This window comes from Oryx dammah, unplaced genomic scaffold (genome assembly GCF_014754425.2).
Source record: "Oryx dammah isolate SB20612 unplaced genomic scaffold, SCBI_Odam_1.1 HiC_scaffold_25, whole genome shotgun sequence".
Taxonomy (NCBI): Eukaryota; Metazoa; Chordata; class Mammalia; order Artiodactyla; family Bovidae; genus Oryx; species Oryx dammah.
The window spans coordinates 36,204,678-36,228,868 of NW_024070209.1; the positions used below are offsets into that span (position 1 = coordinate 36,204,678).

The following is a 24,191-nucleotide window of genomic DNA, read 5'->3' on the forward strand; positions in this document are numbered from 1 at the left end:
TCTTTTAAAACATGGATATGTTTTCTTCCCAAGTTATTGAAATGTGAAATAAAACAAGGACCATCGTTTAGAAGTTTATCCTGGCTCTGACTATCGCAACCATGCTCTGTTCTTGCTAACAGGCCAGAAACATCCAAGGACACACTGCAGATGTATGTGTCTGTGTGTGTGTTTTTCTTCCTCTTCTGTGTTTCATTTTCTCTGAAAAAATGACTGATGGTTTTCTTTTGTAAATTCCGCTATGATTCCAATTGTAGAGGTAAGTTCTGCCAACATATTTTGATGTGTAGGAACTATTTCAAATTCATCGTTTTATTAAGCCCACTTTTTTTTTTGTTTCAAAATGAAACAAAAAGTACTTTCTATTTCTTGGTAATCATTTAAAATTAATATATAGAGTTATGACACTGGGCATTAACCTTTGGCCATATCTACACAAAATATATTTTTCTTAAAGACTAAATAGTAATTTTGTTGAAGCAAAACCCCCAGGAAACTAAAAACATTTGTATTTGAAGACAGTGAGCCAAATTCTAAAATTAAAATTCCATCTTGATTACTGCATATTTTGAAAACCATATGTTATGTATCTCTACTCTGCACTTCAAAGGGTAATGGACTCGGGTATGTATACAACAGAATGATCAGTTGGTCACGTGGTCTGGAAAACTGGGTCATAATAGAAGGAATGCTTGACGGCATGGGGGTATTTAGACTGGAGAAAGTACTACTTGAGGGAATCATGATTGTTTACTTCAAGTATTTGAAGGACTGATACAAGGCAAAGGAGAGATGTTTTGTGTTGTTTCAGAAGGCAATATTTATTTATAGCAATGGGTGAATTTGCTTATTTCAGTCCCCCCAGCAGAGAATTTTCCTCTGAAGGTGTCAAAGGTATCTAATGGAATTTTATCAGTAACTGGGAGGGGTCTATATCAGGCATTGGCATACTGTGGCATTCTGGCCAGATCTGGTCTACTCTCTGTTTTATAAATAATGATTTATTGGGGGCACAGCCATGCCCATTTGTTCCTGTTTTGTCTGCTGTTGTTTTTGTGCTACAAAGGCAGTGATGAACATTTGCAACAGAGAGTGGATGGACACAAGGTGTTTACTCTCAGGCCTTTAACAGAAAGTGTTTCAGACTCCTGGTAGAGATAAGAGTCAAGGGTGTTAGAGAGGATCTCACTCATTGGATGGTGTGAAGTCGCTCAGTCGTGTCCGACTCTTTGTGACCCCATGGACTGTAGCCTACTAGGCTCCTCCCTCCATGGGATTCTCCAGGCAAGAGTACTGGAGTGGGTTGCCATTTCCTTCTCCAGGGGATCTTCCCGACCCAGGGATCGAACCTGGGTCTCCCGCATTCTAGGCAGATGCTTTAACCTCTAAGCCACCAGGGAAGGTAGTATGTGCTGTGTGTGTATGTGCTCACTCAGTCGTGTCCAACTCTTCACAACCCAGTGGACTGTAACTTGCCAGCTCCTCTGGAATTTTCCTCCTCCTCTGTGGAATTTCCAGGCAGGAATATTGGAGCAGATTGCCGTTGCCTCCTCCAGGGGATCTTCCCAACCGAGGGCTCAAACCCAAGTCTCCCGTGTCTCCTGCACTGGCAGGCAGATTCTTTACCGCTGCACCACCTGGGAAGCATTAAGTTAGCATAGGTGGCCTCGAAGGTCCTGCCCGACTAAGATTCTATGGTTCAGTACAGAGTTGATAACATATATATACTTAAAATGTGTTTAGTTTGAGTCAGAAGTAGAATAGATGTATTCGTCAATATAATTGTATTTATCTTTTCACAAATAGCATTTGTATGGAATGTCAAATTATAACAGCCTTTTGCTCTGACTATGAAACGCCATTGTTTTAAATTTCTAGCAGTTACAGAGTGGATAGGAATGAAGCAATGGATTTCATGAATAATTAGGTAGTGTCAGATTCAAAGTTATTTAATATTTGTAAAAATAACTTTTCTCTGACAGACCATTAGTGGCATGAATTTCTATGTTAACAGACTTGCTAGTTTTTCCTAACTTTATCATCTAAGAATCCCAAAGTGCTTTGCTAGTATTTTTATACTTTATTCATTTAAATCCTTTTACAAACTGATAGTGTTATTAAGAAAGTTCCATTAGATGTTCTATCTGTGTGTGTGTGTGTGTGTGTGTGCATGTGTGTTTTTCATGACGTTCTATGGTGATATGGAAGACAGACGTTTTTCAGAAGAACAAAAATTCACTGAGAAGATGTAATTTTGGGAGAAAAATTTAATGTAACTTATTCGATATCAGTTACTCTGTTGGAAAACTAGAAACATGAAAAATATCTACAGTAGAGTCAGAGATCTAATATCAGGTTTTAGAGCTCAAATTCTAAGTCATTGCTTTTCTTCTGCAATATAACATCTTTATTAAAAGTACTTAGATGCATGACTTTTGCTTTAACGTTTACACTTTAAATATGTGAATTTAGTTTGTCATATTTAATAAACGCACAATGGAACACATTTTTAAAAAATTAATGGACTTTACTTTTTAGAGCAGTTTTTGGTTTACAGAAAGATTGAACAGAAAGTAGAGAGAGTGCCTATATATCTCTCCCTAACTCACTTCCTCTGTTATTAACATCTTACATTACTGTGATTCATTTGCTGCAATTGATGGACCAGTATCGACACATTTTTAATAAGTAAAGCCTATGGTTTACATTCCCTGTAGAAGGAAATGGCAACCCATTCCAGTACTCTTGCCTGGAGAATCCCATAGATAGAGAAGCCTGGCAGGCTACAGTCCATGGGGGTCACAAACAGTCAGACACGACTGAGTGCCTTAGCACACAGATCATTAAAATACTGCTCCCTGCTGCCCTCCCCGACCACAGTGTGTGCTTTGCCCAATATTTTTAAATTGTTGATTCCTAAACATTTTAAATTTGAATGCATTTTAAATTTAAACTTGGTGATTCACTTTTAATTATAGTCTGTGAAGTATTTTTCAAATAATTACTAGTCAAATAAGGACTCATGGATGAGAAAATTTTGTTCGCCTTTGTAATTTGTAAGTAAACAATTGGACTGATTTTAAGTGAATCAAGTCAATTATAAAAATTAAGAAATTGAAATTAAATAAAGCCACTCCAATCCTACTATTTAAAAACAAATATGGATAATATTTCAATGCCTAATAGAAGTATTTCTGTTTCTTTGGCTGGGGTGCTAACATCAAGCTCTTTGTGCTTTTAAAAAATACTTGAAAATCAGGAAATTGTAGAGCTGACCGGCTCACTGAAGGTCATCTAATAGTTTAACAGTAATAAGTTCGAATGGGGCAACCATCTCATCCAGTCATGTAAAGATGACAGACTGGGTGGGTGGTAGGGTTCAACTGCAAAACTGAGCCTCAAACACAGTCATAAATTAGCCCTCTTACTGGATTAAACAGTTAAAATAGCCTATCATGATAATTTTTTCATTCAGTGAGTGGTTTAGTGTCTTTCCATCTCCCTACTGAGGGTACAAAATGATTAAAGGTATTGTGAAAAGTCCAAACTGTCTGGGGGAAAGAGGAAAGCAGGTGAATTCAGTACAGGTTGGGAAATACAAGGGAGGAGCCTGGGAATGGAGAGTTGAGGTGCCCGGTGGAAGGTGCTAGGGGGCCGGCCTGGGTTTGCCTCTCTGGCCTCATTGGCCGCTCTCCCTGTTACTGGCATTTCAGTCCCCTCGCCACAACATGCTTTTCTTCTCTTAGGACTCTCAGACGCTCTCCCCTCTGCCTCCCTTACCTCCAAGCCTCGCTGATTAACCCCCACTCCGCTGCTATCCCCTCTCACCCACCCTGTGCTCTGCTTCTTCACATTGCTTAGCACAGCTGTTAGGAATTTGCTATCCCCCATCCCACCCCCAGAAAATGCTTTCAGCTGTAGTGAGAGTTTAAAGCAAGTGGCTCCAACAGGTTGGGCAGGGGGTTGTTCTTAGATATAAAGGGGCTTGGAGGTCAGTGGATGTTGCGTTCTGTGTGCTGGTCCTCAGTGTCAGGGCCTGGGTCTGTGGGGTTTTCTTATCTTTTTCCGTCATGGTTGTAAAAGGACTGCTCCGACTTCCAGCACCGTGGCTGAAGGCTGGAGGAGGGGATGGCCCTGGGTCCATTCCCTTTTATCTGGGAAGCAAACTCCGCACCTCCCCGCCACCCCCGCCCGCCCCCACCAGCCTGCGGCACATTTCTGTGTGTGCAACATGGGCCATCTCTAGCTGCAGCCAGCTTCCCAGCCATGGTAACCAAGGTGAGTGTTCTTTTATAAGATGGTCAGTTTGATGGAGCCACCTATTTGAAGTTCTAGAGAAAAGTTTACTATGCTCACAGGTCCTGGAGACAGAAGGCTAGGCAGGCCTTGCACAGTCAAGGGGACAACTGCAGAGGAATCGGGAGGCAGCAAGGGGAAGGTTTAGGTCAGAGCTTTGGTTGGGGGTGTCTAGGAAGGCAAGGCAGGGAAGGTGAAAAGTTTAGGATTGGCTGTCGGAATCATTCTGGAGGGCTTTGGACTGTAGAGGTTGTCCCTAGCTGCCTGGAATCTGGCCCTGGGACGCTTAAGTAAGTGCTTAGTTGCTCAGTCCTGTTTGACTCTCTGCACCCTCATAGACTGTAGCCCGCCAGGCTCCTCTGTCCATGGGATTTCCCAGGCAAGAGTACTGTAGTGGGGTGCTATTTTCTACTCCAGGGAATCTTCCGGACCCAGGGATGGAACCCACATCTCTTGCACCTCCTGTGTGGCTAGGCGGGTTCTTTCCCACTAGCCACCTGGGAAGCCCGAGGGATATTTAAAAGAAAGAATTACTGCCTGATGGGATGCAGGGCCCGATGGAGGGGGTAGGGCTCAGAGGGGTTAGTTTGCATTAAAGGCAAGCTCAGGGCTATCTCTAAGAACTGGCAGGGCCCCAGGAGGGGCAGCCTGTCTCCAGCCAGAAAGGTTTTCTTAAGATGTCAAAAACTTCATAATATAGAGAAAATATACAGCGAGGGAGGGGGGTGGGTAATGGTGTGGGTTCACTGCTCTACAATGCCCACCACATCACAGGCTCCTGAAGGGAAGGGGTCCTCCTGTTCTCCCCGAATTCCCCAAGCCTAGCACAGGTCCTGGCACACAGAACAGACAGAACATGCATGTCAAAAGAGAAGGTGGGAGAAGGACATGCCAGGAGAAGGGAATACCAGGCACAAAGGCACTGAGCCTTTGTGTGTGTTTGGATACAAGTGACTGGAGCACAGGCAAATGACAGGGACTATTGGAAGCTGAGATTAGAAAGGAAGTTTGGGGTCAAACTGTGAAAATCCTGTATGTTGTGTTATTGGTCTTGTCTTCTTTCAGCACTGGGGAGTCACTGAAAAAGTTCAGTCAGGGAGCAGCACAGAAGTTGGGGGTTAGGATGTTAACTTGATAGTGTGGGCTAAGAACTGGAGGTAGAGAGGCGGGAATCATACTGTGGTTTGATAAAATAGAGGAATAATAATCCGGGGAGTTAGGAAAGTGTAGTTTTGAGGTCACCATGTAGGACAGATTCTCTAACTATGACTCTGGACTAGTAGTATCAGCATTGCAGGGGGATTGTTTACCAGCTAAGCCACAAGGGAAGCCCAGAAACTTGTTAGAAATACAAAATCTTGGGCCGCGGCAGAATCAGGAGCCCTAGCCCAGGGGGGTGGGGGATGGGGGGAGCTGTCAGTGAGTCCAGCAATCTGTGTTTTGACAAGACTACCATGTGACTCTGAAGTACTTGAAGCATAAGAACCACTAACTAGAGTAATAGGTTTGGGGGGTGCAATCGAGCAAGCTGATCCAAAGCAGCCTCTGTGCATATTAGAATCACCCAGGAGCTTTTTCAAGGTGACTACGTTAGGCCTTATAGTAGACAACTAAATTGGAATCTCTAGGGGTAGGACCCAGGCATCGATTTCTTGATATTCCCAGATACTTCCAAAGTGCAGTCAGGCTGAGAACCACTGATCTTGTTTAATCCTCGGTGGTGAGAAAATTCAGAGCTGGAAAGTGAGCTGCTCAAGGTCACACAACAAGTTCAGGTAAGAATCCATTTTTTAATCTTCTTTATGATGCTTTAAACATGATCCCAACTTTCACATACTTTGCTTTAAGACAATGGCTTCTAAATCATCCATAGTAACAAATATTACTATCAAATTTTTAGAAATAAGTAGTTTACAGCATTATTTGAAACTCACTTCTCCTTTAATTAACAGCATTTCACATTTCAGAAAGTTATCCTTTTTGTAAAGATTTCATAAAAATAGTTATTTTCAACATCAACAAAAAAGACTATATATAAGATATGGGTGAATGGAGCTTTTCTATTTGTGTGCATTAAGTAATATATTTTTTCAACTCTAGGTGGAGCTCTTTAGTTTATACATACATATATTGTTTTATTTATAATTTTGAGACTCTTAAATAGGAACTGAGATTATTTTTAAAGTTTAAAAATTTGTAAGATGTTCTCAACATCGTTCTGCTGTCCTTTTCTGGTTTTAGAGTCATAGATATAAAAAACTCATTTTTGTTTCACTGCTTGACCAAAGAATCCAAATCCAGGCCTCAGAGTCATTTTCAAATGCATCTTAAATCTGTATTGTTACCTCATAGTCTTTAACGAATGGGATCTGTTTCCTATGGCTTTTGTTTTTGATAAGGCTCAGTGTTGAAACAGAATTTCTGTAAGATGGGAAGACAGGCTTCCTTTTCTGAATTGTCAGTAGAAGAAAACCTAGAGGATAACACAGCTGTTGCTATAGTAATTTCTTCAACTATTTTTACCCCACTGTGTACAAAGGAACGTTTAACTGCTATCTTCCTGTAACACAAATGAAACGTTTTGCTGCCACTTCTTTTGCTCTTTCCTCTCTGCTGTCTTAATATTCTCCCTTCTACTGGGAGTGCTGTTGAAGCAGAATCCCCTGACTATGCAACATGTGATTTTCAGGTGATGTGAGTCAGTGGTTGTGATTCCTGGACCAGCAGCATCACCACAGGCATCAGCTGGAAGCTGGTTAGAAATGGAAATTCTGGGGCCCCATCCCAGACCTACTAAATGAGAAACCCTGGCAGTGGGCTCCGGCAAGTGTTGAACCACAGGTATAGACTAGTTTGAAAGGACAGAAAGCCTATATTCTCGGGAGCCTACATAAAAATCTCCAGTGCAGTCAGCTCTGCCCACTTTGGGCTTGTTCAAGGCTTTTAAAATCACCTAGGGTTTCTGTTAAAAAACAGGATTCTCATTCAGTAAGTTTGAGATAGAGCCTGATTCTCTGCATTTCTAATCCAAGCTCCCAAGTGAGATGGATCCTGTTTATCCATGGAGCACATTTGGAGGATATCGACCGTACTCATACACACATATGAAAGTTACCTATTATTTCTGAGTATGTTTTTGGTTTAATATATCTAAAATCAATGAATATTTTCCTTTCAGTCACAGTGGGAAGAGACAGTTTCTGGAATACAGTACTCGCTTGTCTAGTTTAAAGTGACTCACCCTTATTAAATGCAACAAGAGGGTAATGTTTGCCAGGTTCCGTCTCTGAGACCCTCTATTATAGCAGCAGCAGGAACACTTGAGGACTGAGTTAGTTTTTTAGCTGAGAAATTTATTCATGGCATGATGAAGCCAGAAAGACTAGAAGTTTGTTTTAGACAAAGTTTCAGACAAAAAGAAGTGGTTCACAAATGTTTGGAATCATTCACTGAGTGCTTCGTATTTATTTAGCACCCCTCCCACGTGAAGCATTGTGCTAGGCACTTTGGGAAATTAAAAATTCTTGGCATTGAGATTATGATCTACCTGAGGCAATAAAACTTTTGGCTATGAAATGTAATTACCTATATGGAGAGCATCCTGTAAATGGTAGAGAAGTGTGGTAGACCCTCAAGAGACCAAAAGAGGTTAAAAGTATGGAGTCTGATTTGGACTTTGGGGTGAGAAGAATTTGGATATTCAGAGAAGAGTGAAGAAGTGGAGGGGGAGCTCCATAAAAGACAGGGTGGTAGGATCAGGGTGCAACTTCCATAAGTGAACCACATGGGAATATGGAAATAGTTCAGACTATAGAGGATGAGATGGTTGGATGGCATCACCGACTCAGTGGACATGAGTTTGAGCAAACTCTGGGAGATAGTGAGGGACAGGGAAGCCTGGCATGCCGCAGCCCATGGGTCACAAAGAGTCGGACATGATGAATGACTGAACAACACCACCACCATGGAGTTTAGACTTTCTGACTGGGAGAGATTTTAAAAGTGAGCCAGAGCCAGACTGGTAAGGATTTAACTGTGAGGCTTATGAGTTTACACATACTGGCCATTTTGCAAAATATTATCTCTCCCCAAATCCTTGGAACCCGGGTAAGGGTATTAGAGTCTGAACTACTCAACTTAAATTGTTGTAGAAAACACAATGTCTTAATAATACCAAAACACACTCATGTGACCCTCTCTCCTGTGATGTTTGTGGCTTTACATTCTGGTTTAGACAGTCACCCAGTAAAATTAGAGCCTGGTACAATGGTGCCTCATTGTTGATGTTCTTATCTGGGTACAGCCTCAGTTATTGACATGATATTTGGTTGCAGCCAAAGAGACCAAGGTGTGTATATTCCACGTGGCCATGGTGTTGCCTTAGAGCATCCAGATGGCTAAGTCTGTTTTTTGCATCTCTACACCTGTTGATGAATAGATTATTGCCTGTAGCCTGTAGGAAAGCATTCATTCATTCCATGAACACTGAAGTATCTGCTGTGTCAGAGTGCTGGAGACTGTGGATGTAAAGGTAATATGGCATCTGCCTTCCATAACGACGGCAACTGAAGATTCTGTAGCAGCTGGGCTTCTGTAGCCCCACTTGCCATGCCATCCCCACTCCTTCCCTACTTGCATACTTACCATCCCAGTGCTCATGGGCGGAGAAGGCAATGGCACCCCACTCCAGCGTTCTTGCCTGGAAAATCCCATGGACAGAGGAGCCTGGAAGGCTGCAGTCCATGGGGTCGCTAAGAGTCAGACACGACTGAGCGACTTCCCTTTCACTTTTCACTTTCATGCATTGGAGAAGGAAATGGCAACCCACTCCAGTGTTCTTGCCTGGAGAGTCCCAGGGATGGGGGAGCCTGGTGGGCTGCCATCTATGGGGTCGCACAGAGCTGGACACGACTGAAGTGACTTAGCAGCAGCAGCAGTGCTCATGGGAGCAGTGCCCATGGTAGCATCTTCTGACAAAACTGACAGATATAGCTCATAGGCAGGGAGGGCACCAGCCCCTCTTAATAAAGGAAAAACCCTATTTTGTTAATACCTCCAATAATTCCATTTGCTCTAGCTGCCACAAAAGCTAGGTGGTATTCCTTAGGTCCCTTCTTCATCATTATATCTAGTGACCTGTGACCTTCTACTCTGACTCTTACTTAACATAAAAACATACCCAGTGTATCACCAATCATTCCTTGACCAGTCCTTGTTATATTTTTGAATCTGATTCAGCTATGTAACACATTCATTATTCCCCACACATCAACTAAGAGACATGATAAATATCCTTTCTATAAAATTGTCCAAATATGACAATATCAAACAGGACAGGGTTCAGTAGTGTGAGTTAGAAACGTCCACCTTGTTCATGTATATAGACATTTTTGCAAAGATATAATGTGTAAAAGAATTCTATCATTATGAAAATTTTCAAATGCATGCAAAATTAAGGGAATAGCATAATGAACATCTATATCTAGATTTTGCAGCTGTAATATTTTTCCATATTTCTGTCACATACATTTTTTTTCCTAGTTGGGACAAACCAGCTGTAAAAAATATTTGAAGTGCTGATAGGGGGCATTTGAATATGGCCTGGGTATTAAAGAACATTAAGGAATTAGTGCTAAATTTGTTAGGTCTAGTAGTAACATCATGGTTATGTAGGAAAATGTGTTTTAAAATTCAGTTTTCTGAATTATTTGGGTGAAAAGTGATGTCTGTAATCTTATAGTACATGAGATTGTTGTGAAAATCCAATGGGAAGAAAGTTGGGTAGGAGATATCTAAAGAATCAGAATAACAGCTAAATGGTCTTTGTCAGTCTATGCTGATGCAATTGTTTTGAGAATAGAATATTTCAATAAATTCTAAACAACAAGCCAACTTTTAAAAACTACCATACAATGTGCAAAATCAGGATCCTCACCTGATCCTGGGCTCCCTGCCACCTGAGAGCCTCATTCCATCCCATTTCTCCACCACTGGTGTTACTATAATTTATAATAAAAACTGTGTCTATCTTTTGGTGTAGATTTCTCAAAAGTGTTTCATCAGAATGTCCATATTCCTCTTTGCTCTATCAGAACATGCCCCAGACAAAACCACTGAGTCAAATGTCCTACATCAGATTGTCCAATAAAGGATAAAAGCAACATGAATGATGACTTAGGAACCATGGAAAGCAGTTGGATATTACCAAAGGAATAGTTATTAACATAATTTTAGACACACTATTAGATAATATTTAGACAAGTATAGTAGAAGTCAACTATTGTTTTATATTGGTTGACTTATTTAAAAATATGTATGTGGTAATCATTGAATTAAATTAGGAGAAATTCAAGTTAATAAAGAGGAAGAGCTGTGAGAATGAATATAAAGTATCTCTTGGGAAAGTGTAAAGTGAGTAAGACACTGCTAGTGTAAAGGATGATTATTATAGATGAGATATTAATTCTATAGTCTGAGTGTGTCTATAATAACTGTTAGAAATAAATTTTTAAGTATTGTCATTTTCTGGATAGCTAAGGATAATAAAGGCAAAATTTGTATTGCATATTTTCACTTAAATCCCATATAAAATGATCACCCTTAGTGACCAACATTAAGATAAGCCAAAGCTCTATTTTTGGTGCCACTTTTCACTCCTTTAAACTTTTTGGGATTTGTAAAACTTGATTTTTCTGCATGAGGAGCCAAATAGGAATCTTACAGGAAAAAAATACCTCTTTTTTTTTTTTTTTTAACCTAAATCATTTTACATGGTATTCTTTCTCCAAAGTAAAACTGGAAGCTATTTAGCAGAAGTTAACCTTCCCCTGGTGATGATTTCTGTCTATAATTTTAGCAATGAATCTTCTAAGGCCAATTAACATGTATAGCACCATTTGTGCCAACACCAGATGGCCACTGTGTTCTTGTGTCCCTGAATATTATTCTTCTCTATTTTGTTGGGTAGGTCTGCCTGGTTTTATCTGCTTCTGTGACTTGGAGCATGTCCATGACATCCTTCCAGCCCCCCAAACCCCTACTTTGATTTCTAATCTATGTGCTCTACTGAGAGATATACAGATATGCTTCTCTTAATTTGGCCCCCACATTAGAATACTCACTGAACTGCAACCTGTAGGAATTTAAAACCAACTGTGATCTATCAGATATACCCATGTTACCCTAGGCATTTTTGACAAACAGCACACAGAAAACATCCACAAAAATTATTAGATTTTTTCCTTAAAAAATGTTTTTGTATGTTAATTATGTTTTTTTTAATAAAATAATATTTAAACCTGCACATGTTGAAAAAGTCTACTAGTACTTAAATATTTTTTTTAAAAGGCAGGCACCCCACTCCAGCCCATCCCTTACTTCTCAATCACTGTTTTAATGACTTCTTTGGGCATGCCTCCTGATTTCAAAATAATATTCTCAAACTGGTGTCTCTTAAATCATTAATTTTAGGCATTATCTGTTGACTTTCTATTATGATAGATGAAGATGTAACTCTTTACTACTTACACCACACTTTCCTCCCCTCATTTCCCCAGTATGGTTGCACCTGACTTCGGGTTAGATGAGACCAGCAGCCAGTGCTCATATTCTTAGAACTTTGGGTTCACCACTAAGTGAGGTAGTGGACTCCCCAAGAACATGGCACTTAGGAGGCTGCCTTTGCAGGTCCACAACTGCTCATCTTCCTCTTAAGGTTCCAAGGAGCAGTCTGCCTCCAATTGTTCATTTCTCCTTTCAGAATTTGATGATGATAATACTTGGTTATCAGCTCTATGCAGGAGGAAAACTTTTATTCCCAAATCCTGTGACACTTTATTACAATATTTCGTCAGAACAGACACAGTCCCTTAGATGGTTGGAAGCCTGTTCATTTCTCTGGTTAGACTGAAGATCAGGATTTGTGAATGTGCCCTCACAAAAAAGAGGAAATTTGAGAAAGAAAGGACTGAGACAGGCAAAAGATAGGAGCATATGCTTTAGACTCTTGGTCTCTTGACCTCTTTATCTGAAGCCCTGGAGCTTCTGGAATGGGACATAGTTAGGCAGTCAAATGTGGGCAGAGGGTTCTCACTCATGGCTAAATTTTTATGGCTCTGCTTCTTCAGCTCAGTGCTAGGGCCTGAGCACAAGAGGCTAAACACATGACTTTTGAGGCTCCCGGTTGGTCACAGATTCTCAGCTCCCTGCTGGTCATCTTTCATATCTGTTCTGTCTAGGCCCAAATATGGACCTTTCCATCTCATGCAACTACTTAGGACTTTAAAAAGAAATACGAGCTCAATTTTCAATCACGTGTTTTCTCATACTGAAGACACTGAGTAGGATGAAATGGTATTATAGAAGAATGACTTTACAGTTGTCTCTCTACTAAGTTTTAATTTACTTTCATATTAAATAAATTCAGCTGCCAGGAAGTTACTGCACAAATTTGGCAGACGATGGTGACAGTTATAGTTATTTAAAAATTACAATGATTGCAAAATACATTATTAACCTGTTTGAGAGCAACCCTGGCAATTTCTTTGTTCATGGAGGTCAATTTTCTCTAGTAAAAGACTCACAGACACAATTAACTGGAGAACTTAATTTTATTTCATGTAAGAGCTTTCTTTTTTTAACTTCAAATTAGTTATTCTAAAAAATTGAAAGTGGAAAATTTAATAATAGAGTAAATAGATCTAAGCTTCTTTGGAAGTTGTACTTGTCAGTTCTCTGTTTGGTTTCTTAGGAAACAAGTTAAAAACAGCTTTTTAAACCTTAATACATTTCTAATTACATTTCTTTCTCCCCTCTGGAGAGGCTTGTTTTTCTCTAAAAAGGTGCTGACTTCTTTACTTGTATCAATAGGAATATCAGTTTTAAAAAATTCATATTCCCTCCAACCATAGTCATTAAAAATACATATAAATGTTTGCAAAGAGAGAGCACAAAAGTCAGGTGCTTTATGTAAAGCTTTTGAAGTTGTTCAGAGTGATCCTATGTTATTATTTGTGAACACATTTGTAACAACTAAGGTTGAATTTCCTTCATTTCTCCAGATCTTCAACCACACAAGTGTGTACAACCTGTGGCTGTAAATGAGTGTGGAGACACAGTTAGCTTCCTCCCCTGGAGTAGGAGCAGTGTGAGGATGGGGGAAGGAAGGGGGGGAAGTTGAGCTGCAGGAATGTCCCTAGCTCCTCTTCTAGCCTATAGCTCCTGCACCTTGACCTTGAGAGGTTTCTGTTACTTTGATTTCCTCTCCTTCACTCACCTTTTCGCAGATGAAAAGTGGGAGGAGGGAGGGGAATTTCACAGATGATTTGCTGCTTCTTCGGGGGCTGTGAACTGAGGGAAATGGTAGAATCTCTCAGCTTGTCTGCCCTTGTGACAGTTTTTTATGTTGACCAAGTGGTTATGAATGACTTTTCAGCCGTCGTCACCAACTTCCAGGGAGATTCTTAGTGTCGCTGACCGTCTTTAGAAAGAAGAGGAGCACATACCACCCTTCTTGTGGCCACTCTTCCCTTGTTGTCCATACACCTGCCCCCCTTGCCCTTTTTTCCTTTCCCTAGTAGCTCAAGCTTGAGGGGTCTTCATGTTCACATGGCTGTCTTCTTGTCCTTCAGTTCCCCACTCAGGCATCGCTTCCTCAGAGAGGACTTAGTTGGGCTCCATCTCAGTGGACCTGGTGTCAGTCTCTATCACATCACTCTTATTTTCCATAGCACTTTCTGCCATTGGGTATTTCTGTGTTTGTCCTCCACCTCCCTCTGGAACCTACACTCATAGGAGAATTGAGCCTATATCCTGACTTGTTCAATAATGTATCCCATCAGCAAACTTTTTCTGTAAAGAACTAGACAGCAGATAGTTTAGGTTTCATGGGCCTAATAGTCTCAGTCACTACCACACTCTGTCACTGTAGTATAAAAGCAGCCATGGATGATTTGTAAATAATGAATGAAACTGTGTTCCAACAAAATTTCTTCATGAATGCGGAAATCTGAATTTCATATAACTTACATGACCTGAACATTATTCTTTTCATTTTTTTCTAAACATTTTAGCACTTCAGAACTGTGCTTAGCTTGTGGGCTGTACAAAAACAGATAGCTGGCCAGATTTGACCTGTGGGCTGTAGTTCATGAACCCTTGATTAAGATTGGCTGGAATTTACCAACAGCTTATAATGAGTTAATTAATAGAATGAATCATTACATGAAGAAGTCGATATATTTACTCCTAAAAATAGAATGTGATGATATTCTTGAATCAGTAGATTGTTCCAGAAGGATAATAATATCCTCTTTTGATGGCCTCTGTATTCAGCCTGGCTAGTAGAGTGCATGTTGTAAAATGAGCCTAAGCCAATTTAGACATGCATGGCTTTTTTGGTGAATAGTAAGAACTGTAAAGGAGGTGGTGTATGTAGCTACTCTCTCACACACTTGCTACCAGGTAATAATAAAAGCAGGCTTCAGGCAAAGCTCAGGGACACAAAAGGTATTTATTAACCAAGTATTTATTAACAAATGGCTCAAAGCAGTTCATTCAGACTTTCTGTAAACTCAGGAATTCTGCTGCTCTGTGGGATTCTTTTTAAGTGTTTACACTTCATCCTGTATGCAAAATCCACTGGAGAAAGACAGGGCAGCTATGCAGTCAGAATTCTCTCTGAAGCCAGTAGCTAGATATGGGACCAATTAAAGAATCAACCCCCTAATGTCTCTAATGGCACACGTTGTATTTACTAGATTCTTATGTTTGTACAAGGGTGATTGAGGGGTGTTTCCAAGTCATTTAAACCAATCCACATATTTTGGATACTTAAATTAATTTATTTGGCTGTGCTAGGTTTTAGTTGCAGCATGCAAGATCTTCGGGGTCTTTTAGTTGTAGCATATGGGCTCTGGTTCCCTGACCAGGGATTGCACTTGGCCCCCTGCATTGGGAGCATAGAGTCTTAGCCACTGGACCACCAAGGAAGTCCTTTGAATACTTTTAATTTCACCAGTAATAATATATTTTGAACACATTGTGCTAATACGCCACTAATCCAAGAATAAAATCCTATTAATAAAATAGCGTAATATCAAAGTGTTATTCATTGAATGGCAGAAAGATCTGTAGAAGCTGCCTCTGGAATGTTGCCTTTTTTATATAATGCCAACTGACCACTCTGAATCGTGATTCTTGATAGCAAGTTACCTGGCCATTCCCAGCATTAAAAGTTAAACTGACTGGCATATACTTGATATCACGCTGATGACACTGAAGTATTGGGTGGCCAAAAAGTTCATTTGGTTTTAAGCACAAATAAGACATTTGTCTTTTTCACCGGGAACTTTAATAAACAGTATGCTCACTCACCTAAGGAATCTTTTGGTCAACCAAGTATTAATAGTGTAACAGTCGCCTCTAACTTCAGTGCTTAATCCGTGCTATGGAGTGTGTAACCACATGTACCGACCTTCTCTCACATACATCTGCATCACACTGGGAATTATAAGAATTACAAGGGAAGACAAATTTCTGTTCTAAATCTTCTAGGAATACACAGATTATCATACAGCAATAACTCGTACTTCCTTCTTTTCCAAACTAAATTTACTATCAAACTAATACATGCTGCTGCTGCTAAGTCGCTTCAGTCGTGTCCGATTCTGTGTGACCCCATAGACGGCAGCCCACCAGGCTCCCCTGTCCCTGGGAGTCTCCAGGCAAGAACACTGGAGTGGGTTGCCATTTCCTTCTCCAATGCATGAAAGTGAAAAGTGAAAGGGAAGTTGCTCAGTTGTGTCTGACTCTTAGCGACCCCATGGATTGCAGCCTACCAGGCTCCTCCATCCATGGGATTTTCCAGGCAAGAGTATTGGAGTGGGGTGCCATTGCCTTCTCCGAACTAATACATAGTGTGATAGATTTTAGAACATTTGGAACAACATAAAAGTATTTTAAAAACCCAAAAGGCAGAGCAGGAAACTATCTATAGTTCTTTGACCCAGAGTTAGCCATTGTTGACTGCGATCTTAGTGGACCTGGTGGCCTTCCCTACCCGCCCCCACCCCACCGCCTTGAGGAGGATGCACGCTCCGTGCAGCAGGTTAGCTAATGGCTCTGTCCACGCACTGCCCTTGGCCTCACAGGGCAGCCTGTATTCAATAATCAGTTGCTGAGGGACTACCACAGCCCAGCCTTCTTGCCTCAGCTGGGACCACTCTTCAGGGCCATCCCAGCTCCAGTGCTCCTTCTATGATCAGTAGAGTCCTCTGTAGTAACCACCTTACAGTTCAGCCTCTTCCCTCTGCCCACCCTGCTTCTGTCCCCACTCACAGCCACCATTCCCAAGAGCACTCCACAGCGGACTTCTTGCAGGCAAATCTTAGTCTGTTTGCTAGGGAGCCTGACCTATGTATATAATTACAAATTTGGAATTACGCTGTAATACTGTATTGCAGTCTGATTTTTTACTGAATATTATGCTGGGTATTTTCCATTTATTCCTTCAGATCAATGCTTCACCCTGTACCATCCAGCTCTGTTCTGGAAAACTGACTTTTGTGGATTCCATCGGTGGGCTCCCTTACTCTCTACCTTCCAGCTGGGTTCTGAAATGGAGGGGGATAGAAAGACTTGGGTGTTTATTCCCTAGGTCCCTCCTTGCCAGGCTGTGGGTTGGAAGGCTCATCATCTCTCTACCTGAAGCCATAGGTCCTGCCACAAAGCCCTCTTGGACAGCTACAGGTGTTGCTGTGCTCAGGTAGTGGTTCTCCCCTTCCTTTCCATCCTTTGGATGGTGATGACTCCCCAGTGATGCCAGCACCCTGGGGTGCTTCATCATCTCTCATTTGTTTCCTTTATCCCTGCCCAATCCTTGGTAAATGGCTACTCTTCTCAGTCACCCCATCTGAATGTACCATTGCTTCCTGGCAGCACCATGACTGATACAAAGATGAACTGAAAGCATTTTCCCCTCCTGTAAGTGTTCTTTTAAAATGTGATTTTTATTTGTCACATACAATTCCATCATATAAACTTACTAGTGTTTTTTTTTAAACAATTCTCTATTGTTGGAGTAAACATGTAATTTTTTATTGATTTTTTAATCCTAACATATCAAAGCATTTATAATACCATTAAAAACTCCCAGTAAAAAACTTTTAAAATGACCACTATATTATGTATAGATAGAGCATGTTCCTTGACTTGTTTATTCAGTAGTGATGGAGATTTTTTTTCCTAATTCATCTGCTTTATTTTATATAGTGTTTATACTGACAAAGAAAATGTATTTTCAAGATGGTTGGATGGCTTTGCTCTGTAGCTCCCATAGACTAAAGCAAGGTTGTGGTTCAGATCCACAGCCTCAAGGCCCTTAGTTCTGGGCTCTTAAAACAGTTCAGCTGGTGTAAACAAGATTTTTACTTACTTTTTTTACTTTTATGTTTTCTGGGCCAGGCTTTGCTTGGATACTGGAAAATAGACTAGGTGACACTTTTATGTTGCTTATGTGCTCATAATTCTAGAAAAAATATAAATCATTTAGTGGAAAGGATTGGAAGGAGAATATAGTTTTGATCACCATGTAGCCTGCATAAGAATAGCACCATAGTTGAAAATAGTGACAGTAGGGTTTTAATCAAGGAGTATGAGACTGGAACGAAGTAACTGTGAATTCTAAAACTCTGGGGTGCTAGGTCTCTTCGTTATTTGGTGGCCTCATGTAAGGTTTCTTTACTTAAGTTAACTTTTCTCTATTATTATAAGTACTTAAGTCAATTCATTCATTCACTCATTCATTCAACACATTCAATATGTTTTGAGCACTTAACTATGTGCTCCAGGCACCAGGATACAGCTGGGAACAAGTTGAATAATTTACCTACTCTCATACCACTGTCTCTCGAGAGTCAGATAATTAACAAATGAATAAAAACAAGATAATCTTGCAAACTGGTGGCACAGATGATAAAGAATCCACCTGCAATGTGGGAGATCTGGGTTCCATCCCTGGGTTGGGAAGATCCTCTGGAGAAGGGAACGGCTACCCACTCCAGTACTCTGGCCTGGAGAATTCCACGGACAGAGGAACCTGGCAGGCTCACAAGACTGAGTGACTTTCACTTCACTCACTGCTGCTGCTGCTGCTCAGTCGCTTCAGTCGTGTCCGACTCTGTGCGACCCCATAGACGGCAGCCCACCAGACTCCCCTGTCCCTGGGATTCTCCAGGTAAGAACACTGGAGTGGGTTGCCATTTCCTTCTCCAATGCACGAAAGTGAAAGGGAAGTCGCTCAGTTGTGTCTGACTCTTAGCGACCCCATGGATTGCAGCCTACCAGGCTCCTCCATCCATGGGATTTTCCAGGCAAGAGTACTGGAGTGGGGTGCAATTGCCTTCTCCAACTTTACTCACTAGAAGGAAATAAGATGGTGAAAATAAAAGTGGCAGAGTGCTTAACAATGGAAGGTAAGGGGTAAATATACACCTCATGTTGTGTGATATAGAAGGTAGCCTGCTGTAGTAGAGGGAGGGAGTAGATGTGAAGCTCAGCTCATACAAGTTCTTTAACCTCTCTGAACACCAGCACAGAATGAGCATCAGTTCAGTTCAGTTGCTCAGTTGTGTCCAACTCTTTGCAACCCCATGAATCACAGCACACCAGGCCTCCCTGTCCATCACCAACTCCCAGAGTTTACTCAGACTCATGTCCATCGAGTAAGTGATGCCATCCAGCCATCTCATCCTCTGTGGTCCCCTTCTCCTCCTGCCCCCAATCCCTCCCAGTATCAGGGTCTTTTCCAATGAGTCAGCTCTTTGCATGAGGTGGCCAAAGTATTGGAGTTTCAGCTTTAGCATCATTCCTTCCAAAGAACACCCAGTACTGATCTCCTTTAGAATGGACTTGTTGGATCTCCTTGCAGTCCAAGGGACTCTCAAGAGTCTTCTCCAACACCACAGTTCAAAAGCATCAATTCTTTGACGCTCAGCTTTCTTCACAGTCCAACTCTCAGATCCATACATGACCACTAGAAAAACCATAGCCTTGACTAGATGGACCTTTGTTGCAAAGTAATGTCTCTGCTTTTGAATATGCTCTCTAGTTTGGTCATAACTTTCCTTCCAAAGAGTAAGTGTCTTTTAATTTCATGGCTGCAGTCACCATCTGCAGTGATTTTGGAGCCCCCCAAAATAAAGTCTGACACTGTTTCCCCATCTATTTGCCATGAAGTGATGGGACCAGATGCCATGATCTTCATTTTCTGAATGTTGAGCTTTAGGCCAACTTTTTCACTCTCCTCTTTCACTTTCATCAGATTGAGCATAGATGACAATAATGCTCACTACTTGCAGTAACTGTGGAATTGAATCAGAGAAAATTGCTAGTTTGTAAGCATTACTTCCTACTAGGCCACAAATACACATCAGCATCCTTGTCTTAAAATTATACACATTAGTATTCTTGTCTTAAAATTATATATAACCTGAATTCTATGATGCCCATTGTGCAATGATCAATTTAACTAATCAGATACTTACTGAACACTTACTATGTGCCAGCCCTTGGTAGTATATATAGTGAGTAAAGTGGACATCATCCTGCTTTGTCAGAGTTCACTTAGTGATCTTATTTAGCTGTGACTCACAAGCCATTTCTTGCCATTGGTTTTTCTGACTAGTGGTAACAACTTTTCACCCTATTAGTAAGGACATTTTATGTTAAATTTTTGTTGTGAAATAAAATAAACATGTACAAAGTGCTTAAAATATATGTCGTAAATCTTAAAATCTGAGCCTTCTCTTACAAAGCCCCAGATGCTTTTTTAAAAAAATATTTATTTGTTTGGCTGTTCTGGGTCTTAGCCGTGGCACGCAGGACTTTTGATCTTCATTGTGGCCTGCAAACTCTTGGTTGCAGCATGCAAACTCTTAGTTGTGGCATGTGGGATCTAGTTCTCCGACCAGGGGTGGAACCTGGACGCCCTGCATTGGGAGTGCACAATCTTAGCCACCGGACCACCAGGGAAGTCCCCCCAAATGCTTATTTATGTGCCTGTTAAAAAATTCTACTATTCCTCTACTAACAGTAACAAAAGAAGCAGAAAAATAGAATATGAGGCTTATGACCTCTGTTTGGTGTTTGGACAGCCTTTCTTTTGGATTGCTTTGGGTTTGGAAGAGTAGAGATTTAGTCATGCAAATTTACATGACTAGCAGTGACTCAACTTAGAGCAGTTTGTTTATCCAGTTTGGGAGTTGTTTCTTTTTTCTTGGTTTATTATTTATATACAGTAGCAGTGCCCACAGACCCAGGATTCCCAAAACTTGGCAGGTGGACCTGGCCATAAAGTTCTGGAAAGACCCCACATGGAAAGAGCAAAGAATATCTTTAAGAAAACATCAAAATATTTAATGCTGAAATGCTAAAGGCAAATCCAGTTCAGGTTAGGAATAAGGTAGGGATATCACCGACACAATGGACATGAGTTTGAGTAGGCTCTGGGAGTTGGTGATGGACAGGGAAGTCGGGCATGCTGTAGTCCATTGGGTCACAAAGAATCAGACACAACTGAGCGACTGAACTGATTTGCCATCACCACCATTGAACCCTGCTTTGACAGTTTAAGGCAACATAATAAAAGCAAAATAAGATCTTGTAAAGCAGGAGACAGATTATCATTACTTGTATTTTATGACATTATCTACCTAGAAAACCAACAGAAAAGCTGTTAGAATTAGGAAGCGAGTTTGATAAGAGGGACGCCATAAAATAAATTTGCAAAATTAAGTACCTACGTTAGGTTCCAATGTGATGGACTTAATTTTAACTGCCAACATCTTCAAGAAATCACCTGTTTCCTACTCCATGAGCCCCCCAGCTTCCAGATACAGAGCAGCAGCTGAGAAGCTGTTGGTTGGTGTGATCATGGCCCCATTGGCTGAGTACCATGGTCCGTCTGGTGGATGAGCAGATGGTCCAAGCAGGATTAATAACAAACACTGAGAGAAAGAAGCCCACTTTCTACTGGCCTGGGATATGACTGGACTGTTAGAAGACATCCTACCTTGACAGTGTCATTTAATCCCTGGATCCACCCATGAATAGGCTACATAAACTAAGGATCAGGTCCTCTCCTAATTATTACAGGATCTGGGTAAGAGTAAAAATGGAAGTCCAGAAGCTCTGTGTTTGTATGTTGAATTTTATTCTTTCTTTTCAAGAATATTTATTTTTACTTATTTATTTGGCTGTGCCAGGTGTTAGTTGCACACAGCATCTTTAGTTGTGGCATGGGAACTCTTAGTTGTGGCATGTGGGATCTAGTTTCCTGACTAGAGATCAAACCTGGGCTCCCTGCCCAGACCCAGGACTGGGAGCACCAGGACCTTAGCCACTGGACCACCAGGGAGCGCCGTATGTTGAGCTTTACATATAAACCTGGGCATTCTGAGGATGGGCTAGAATTTTAGGATAAGTGGCAATATAGAATAATGTCATAATTCATTCCTGAAAATTTATTTCCCTGCTTCCATTTCAGCAAAATCACTGATAGTGTTATAATAAACTTATTCACATAATTTTTGCTTTATTCACAGTAGTAATCCTAAAATATTTAAAAATTTATAAAGAGAATTTTAAAATATACCTAATTTGAATATATTTCAGGAAAAATGTAAGTTAAAGTAATTGCAAAAATTTGAAAGACTAAATGTTATAAAATATTTTACAAAATGCTGCTTATCTTTTAAAATCTTTAAAATGATGAACTACCATTATAATTAATACCAAATTTTAATAAAACTATGGCTGATTCAAGTTGATATATGGCAGAAACCAATACAATATTGTAAAGTAGTTATCCTTCAATTAAAAATAAATTTAAAAAATTTTTTGAAAACTACTTGAATTTGAAGATTTAAAATTTAATCCTTTGAAAATTTAATCTTGTATTTGATTTATAATGTTGTGTTTCAGGTGTAGGGCACAGTGGTTCAGTTATACAGATTCTTTTAAAACTTTTTTTCCATTTTAGGTTATTACCAGATAGCAAGTATAGTTCTCTTCTATACAGTAGGTCCTTGTTGTTATCTATTTTATATATTGTAGTATGTATCTATTAACCCCAAATTCCTAATTTATCCCTTCCCCCCTTTCCCTTTGGTAACCATGAGTTTGTTTTCAATGAAACTATTCTTAATTAGGATCAGGGTCTGTCTCCAAGGTCACAGTGGTACAGTGTTTTCAAATAATCATTTCTTGAGGACACACGGCAAGAAATACAGAGAAACATTCCAGGGGCCTGAACAATGTTAGTCATGAGAGTGAATGTTCAACATTACAGGTTGCATTTGCGGTACTAAAGTGCCATGTTCTGAGTAGCAGAGGCTACGCTTTCATTCTGTAATAAATCTATTTGTTTTTTTGTATGTGGGGGCGCTATAGGATATGAGCCCAGGGCTGGGGGCCTTTTGCTGAGGCCTAAGGGCAGTATTGCCTAGGATGTCCCAGTTATATAACCCAGTAAACTTTCTTTCCCGCTTAAGCTAGTTTAAACTGAAAGGAAGGAAGGACACTAAACTGAAACTAAAAAAAGAAATGTCTCAAATCATAAAATTAGGTACAAAATATAATAGAAAATATGATCATATTCATGATAGAACCCTAAATAAAATGCTCAAGAATTTAATAGACTCGTGGAATAAATAGATACATGTATAAAATATATGTAAAGAAGCCATTATTAAAATACATGATACAAAAGAAGAAAACTTGATTAAATAGGGGAGATGCTATGTCTTTGGATTAAAAGATTCAATATTATAAAAATAACAGTTCATTTTATAAAGATACCAGTTCATTTCAAATTAATTAATGCATTTAAAGAAATTCTAATTTTAATAAAAACTGTTGTCTTTCCCACACCATTCCATGCCAGATCTATGGTTGCCCCTGATTAATCCAAGCAAATAATTTTAATCATGTCCTTCTTAGTTGTGAATGGTTGAAAAATAATTAGTGCCAGGACACACAAAAAACAGTTTGCTAGTGGCTTTTAGTCTTCTGCGACACGCGAGTGTAGGCAGCCATCCTACACCATGAGGGGACCTAGCTATGGGCTGAAGTTGAAGTGGACAGCAGAGCCAGAAAGTGGGAGATGGAAATACAGTGGGTTATTAATGACATTGATGAGCCACTGTTTCAAGCAACCCTCATATTTGATCTACTTTTGGATTCAGCTGAAAGCCAGTCAATTTCATTTTTGTTTAAACCTCTTTGAGTTGACTTTCAGTCTTTTTGCGGCTTAGCACGTCTTAGCTAATACAGTAATCATCTCCCAGCAATGTTTCTTAGAGAAACAACAGAGTGTTTTAAAACTTATTTAAAAGAATAGCGAATTTAAAATAGTACAGTAATTTTAGCATTATAGTTCAAATACAGGCCAGGTAGGTCAATGAAATAGAAAAGAAAGTTCAGAAACAGACCCTGATTTATGTAATTACTATATGATCAAGATGGATTGTTTAGTAAACAATGTTGAGACCATTTGGAAACATAAGTTTTCCTCCTTCCTACCAAATAAATCCTATCCAGGTTAAGAGTTCAGTGTCAAGGTGAAACCATTAAAGAACAAGAAGAAAATAGATATCAAATCTTGGAGTTAGTGAGGGCTTTATAGACAAAGTTGAATAAAATGTGAAGGAAATGCAGAATAATTTTGAAGTATTTAAAAGTTTATATGCTAAGGGACAGCATAAACAAAATTTATGGTCAAAAGGTAAATTGTCAACATAGTTGCATTATATAGGTTGTAAGTATATATAATAAATATTTGCATAAAACACAGCACTCCCAAATACAGATAGAAAAAAATAGCCAGGTAGTTCACAAAA

At 40.0% G+C, this 24,191-nt stretch overlaps 1 protein-coding gene and 1 non-coding gene across 3 annotated transcripts in view; one reads left to right on the top strand and one right to left on the bottom strand.

Moving 5' to 3' along the window:
• The window catches only part of ACYP2 (acylphosphatase 2), a 183,347-nt gene that overhangs the window by 36,703 nt on the left and 122,453 nt on the right, over window positions 1–24,191 (top strand). The gene's annotated exons all lie outside the window — the stretch shown is intronic.
• On the bottom strand, window positions 1,329–1,400 carry TRNAS-AGA. Its single transcript has one exon. It is a non-coding gene; the product is annotated as a tRNA-Ser (tRNA).